Source organism: Rhinopithecus bieti, unplaced genomic scaffold, assembly GCF_001698545.2.
Source record: "Rhinopithecus bieti isolate Rb0 unplaced genomic scaffold, ASM169854v2 scaffold_21542, whole genome shotgun sequence".
In the NCBI taxonomy this organism is placed as follows: domain Eukaryota; kingdom Metazoa; phylum Chordata; class Mammalia; order Primates; family Cercopithecidae; genus Rhinopithecus; species Rhinopithecus bieti.
Window position 1 is genome coordinate 147752 of NW_016810483.1, and position 5123 is coordinate 152874.

Genomic DNA, 5123 nt, shown 5'->3' on the forward strand with positions numbered 1-5123 from the left:
TTCAGCCACTGTGGAAAGCAGTTTTGTGATTTCTCAAAGAACTCAAAGCAGAATTACCATTCCACCCCAGCAATCCCAGTATTGGTTATATATCAAAAGGAATATAAATCATTCTACCATAAAGACAATTGCACTCATATGATCATTGCAGCACTGTTCAAAATAGCAAAGATACGGAATCAACTTAGGTGCCTATCAATAGTAGGCTAGATAAAGAAAATGTGGCACATATACACCATGGAACACCATGCAGCCATAAAAAAGAACAAGATTATGCCCTTTGCAGCAACATAGGTGGAGCTGGAAGTCATTATACTAAGTGAACTAACAGGAATAGAAAACAAAATACCATATGTTCTCTCTTATAAGTGGGAGCTAAACAGTGAGCACATATGGACACAAAAAAGGGAACAGGAGACACCAGGGCTTGCTTGAGGGTGAAGGGTGGAAGGAGGGAGAGGACTGAAAAACTACCTATTGTATAATATTCTTATTACCTAAGTGATAAAATGATCTGTGTACCAAACCCATCCAACATGCAGTTTACCTGCCCATGTACCCCTGAACCTAAAATAAAATTTAAAACAAACAAAACAAAACAATGTTTCTAGACATTACCAAATGTTTCCTGGGGGATACAATCACCCCCAGTTTAAAACCACTGACCTAAAATATGGGTTGGGGTCCAGGTAGGAAAGAGATACATACTCAGGTTAAGTAATTTAAGGAGAATTTTTAAAAGATACTAGTTATAAAAGTGTAAGGAGAGTGTAAGGAAAGACAATTACCAAAGTCCTAAAGGGGCAAAATAAGGATGAAGCATGTTGGGGGTTGAGGGAGACACAGAGAGGGAAGGAGGAGAAGGGGGTGCAGAGATGGAGATGAGGCATAGATTCCAGAGAGAGGACATCCTATTAGAAGCTGAGACCTATAGGTAAAGGGTAAAGTGGAAAATTAATGCCCTGACTTCACAGTCTGGGCTCCCCATGAGCTGAACCCAATCAGGTGCCAAACGACAAGGGAGCCCACTGATAAGGTTCAGACAGGTCAGCCTCCCAGGACATAGAGCAGAGTGGAAGGAGGGAACATAGCGTAGGTTGGAGGGACAAAGAGAAAACATCCACCACACCTAGTTCTCCAATTCTGAGAATTTAAGAAATGATAAAAATGGTAGGGAGCCGAGGCCCGAAAGTCCGACACTGGTCGGTGGGTGCATGCCCAGCACACACTCCCCGGAGCTGAACCAGGGCGAGTAGAGAGCTGTCAGATACTGTAGCCATATGAAGTTGAACATGGCAGAAGAAGAGGACTAATGTCTGATTCCTTCATTAATGTCCAAGAGCATATCAGACCAGGCTTGCAAATGCTAAGGCAAATCTGAGAAGCCCATTGAAAAGAAGAAAAGCAACAGGAAGCTAATTTGAAATTCAGGCAGAAGAGTTTAAAAGAAGAACAAGAAAGACGTGACAATAGGTTGAAGAATGCGCTAGGCTGTGAAAACAAAGGGTTTGCCTTGCTCCAAAAGATGGGCTATAAAAGTGGTCAGGCACTTGGTGAGAGTGGGGGTGGTATTGTTGAACCGATTCCTCTCAATATCAAAACAGGGAAAAGTGGCATTTGGTCATGAGGCATCATTAAAACGGAAAGCAGAGGAAAAATTAGAAAGCTACAGAAAAAGGATTCACATGAATAACCAAGCTGAAGAAAAAGCTGCAGAACAGTTTCGAATGCAACTTAAAAATAGGCAAGATGAAACGAAGCTAGAAGAAGATCTCAGAAGAAGCCAGTGAATCTGTCAACAATTGGACACCCAGAAAAATATTCAGGTTCCCAGGGAAGCACGGTTGGTTGAGGCTTGAAGAAGAGACTGAAGAAGAAGAAGAAGAAGAAAAAGAATGGGATGAAGATGAATATAAGAGTGAAGATTTAAGTGTACTGGAAAAATTACAAATATTGACTAGTTATTTAAGAGAAGAATTTCTGGCCGGGCGCGGTGGCTCAAGCCTGTAATCCCAGCACTTTAGGAGGCCGAGACTGGCGGATCACGAGGTCAGGAGATCGAGACCATCCTGGCTAACACAGTGAAACCCCGTCTCTACTAAAAAATACAAAAAACTAGCCGGGCGAGGTGGCAGGCGCCTGTAGTCCCAGGTACTCGGGAGGCTGAGGCAGGAGAATGGCGTGAACCCGGGAGGCGGAGCTTGCAGTGAGCTGAGATTCGGCCACTGCACTCCAGCCCGGGCGATAGAACGAGACTCCGTCTCAAAAAAAAAAAAAAGAGAGAGAGAAGAATTTCTGTATTGTATTTGGTTTGGAACAGCCTACAAAGATAAAGAAGACCCATCTCCAGATTGTCCAGGACCAACTTCTGCAGGTCATGACTAAGATTATTCCCAATAAACTGGAAACTTGAAAAATGTTATTATTTCTTAGGGACAGACAATTCAGCAGTTAGAAATCCCAAATTTTTTATGCCAGTAAAGAAAGAGGGATTTTATATAATGTCTTGTTCTTTTTATTCTTTAGAATATGAGAGTTCACTGACTTGAAAAAAATAATGCAATACCTTTCAGAACCCAAGTATCATAGAGATGGACAGTTACAGTTTACTGCTGTATTGTGATAGGTGAGGGGTTTAAGGATACCAACAGGTAACTCTCTTATTCCCCTCTTCACTTTGTAACAAGTTGAGTAATAAGAAATCGGAGTCAGAGGAAGAGAAAAATACCCACTTTATCAGTGAATAAGCTGAAATAGAGAAGGCTGAATTTTTCTCCAGACACTAATATTTCTCCCTGATTGGAAAGAACTGCGAGCCTCTGCCTTGTTGGGGCAGAGCCCATCTTTGCATTCTGAGACCAGTTAGCTTTCAAGGTCCACCAAGGGCTGGACCACACATGCTCAGTTCCTTCTTGTATCACCCATGGGATGAGACAGTTCTCTGTTGGGAAGGAATGAATTAGGGTACAGAGAGCTTTTTCCTACACTTCTCGCTTTGAAGGAGCAAGGAGAATTTCCCTTCCCTCCATCCAAGCATGAAGAGGAGGGGAAACGTATTCCCCTCAGTAAGACTGATGTCAGAGGCAATGTTCCACCAGTACTACGAAACTCTAATCCATTTTACAGACAAAATAACTGTGATAATTTCTGGTAAAATCATGAGTTTTCATGACAATGTGATCCACTAACTGTGATCTGTTGGAAGTTTTAGCTATAGAAACTTAAGAATTGTGAGGAAATTCAAATATCATGTGATCCAAGTACTTACTGAAACCCCTTGATAGCATTCCCAGCGAGTGATAATTCAACCTTTGCTTTTATTCTTCCAGCCACAGAGAGCTCACTGCTTTAAAACCATTCCAGGCAGGGTGTACTGGCTCACACCTACAATCCCAGTACTTTTGGAGACAGAGGTGGGCAGATCACGAGGTCAACAGATCAAGACCATCTTGGCCAACATGATGAAACCCCATCTCTACTAAAAAATACAAAAATTAGCTGGGCATGGTGGCTCATGCCTGTAGTCCCAGCTAATTGGGAGGCTGAGGCAGGAGAATCGCTTGAACCGGGTAGACGGAGGTTGCAGTGAGCCAAAATCGTGCCACTGCACTCCTGCCTAGCAACAGAGCAAGACTCCATCTCAAAAAAAAAACAAAACAAAAAAACAAAACAGTGCTCGCTTCGGCAGCACATATACTAAAATTGGAACGATACAGAGAAGATTAGCATGGCCCCTGCGCAAGGATGACATGCAAATTCGTGAAGCATTCCATATTTTTAAAAAACAACAACAAAAAAAAAACCATTCTTACTTGGTAGCTCTAAATTATTTTCATTGTCTTCTCTTAAACTGGAATCTGCTTCCCTGTAATTTTACTGAATACAGCTAAGGACATACCGTGTGGCACACTATGAGAGAGTTCCATCCAGGGTGAGGCATCAAAATCATGAACCTTTTTAAAAGTTCATATGCTCAGGTATCTCTCCTTATGAATGATTTTGACTTATCTAGTCTAAGGCGGTTGCTGGATATCTATATATTTATTTTGAAGTCCCAAGAATGAATGACAAGCACCTGAGGATAAGAACTAGCGCTGAGATTAAGTATGGTGCGCCACTGTTCTTTGGGTAGAGTTGTGATCACCTGTGTGATTTTATAGCTCACCTTTTAGTTGCATCGAGCAAGAGATCAACCTCTTCTTTTATTAGAAACAGCATCCATAAGAAAATCACAAAAACTAACCTATACTTGCTAGGGTAAGATAATCAGTAGTATAACTTGTATTAATCTCTGACCTAATATCACCTAATTCACTTTTCAAGTTTAACTTGGGGACCTTTACAAAATAGTAATAAAAGGATCCCACCGCAAGAGATTCTGATGCCACTGGTCACTGTGACTTGGACATCACTGCCCTTGATTCTAAAATGCAGCCTAGCTTGAGCCACTGATGTAGTTAACTCTGGAGCCTCAGTTCTTCATCCAGAAAACTAATAATTATTTTTATGAATGTAAATATATATATAATATTTAAGTATATATGGTTGGATGCTACTGTTTAATTTTTTTATTATAAAAAATTATAAAATTGGCCAAGCACAGTGGCTCACTCCTATAATCCTGGCACTTGAGGAGGCCAAGGCACGCAGATCACTTGAAGCCAGCAGTTCGAGACCAGCATGTCCAACATGGTGAAACCCCCTCTCTACTAAAAATACAAAAATTAGCCAGGCGTGGCAGCACGCACCTGTAATCCATCTACTCAGAAGGCTGAGGCATGAGAATTGCTTGAACCTGGGAGGCAGAGGTTGCAGTGAGCTGAGATCATGCTGTTGCACTCCAGCCTGGGTGACAGAGCAAGACCCTGTCTCAAAAAAAAAAATATAAGGCCGGGTGCGGTGGCTCAAGCCTGTAATCCCAGCACTTTGGGAGGCCGAGACGGGCGGATCATGAGGTCAGGAGATCGAGACCATCCTGGCTAATACAGTGAAACCCCGTCTCTACTAAAAAATACAAAAAACTAGCCGGGCGACGAGGCGGGCGCCTGTAGTCCCAGCTACTCGGGAGGCTGAGACAGGAGAATGGCGTGAACCCGGGAGGCGGAGCTTGCAGTGAGCTGAGA

The 5123-nt window shown here is 42.5% G+C and overlaps 1 pseudogene; it reads left to right on the forward strand.

Moving 5' to 3' along the window:
• Positions 1-1244: 1244 nt before the first annotated feature.
• LOC108542229 (G patch domain-containing protein 11-like) lies at positions 1245-2385 on the forward strand (annotated as a pseudogene).
• The last annotated feature ends 2738 nt before the right edge of the window (positions 2386-5123 follow it).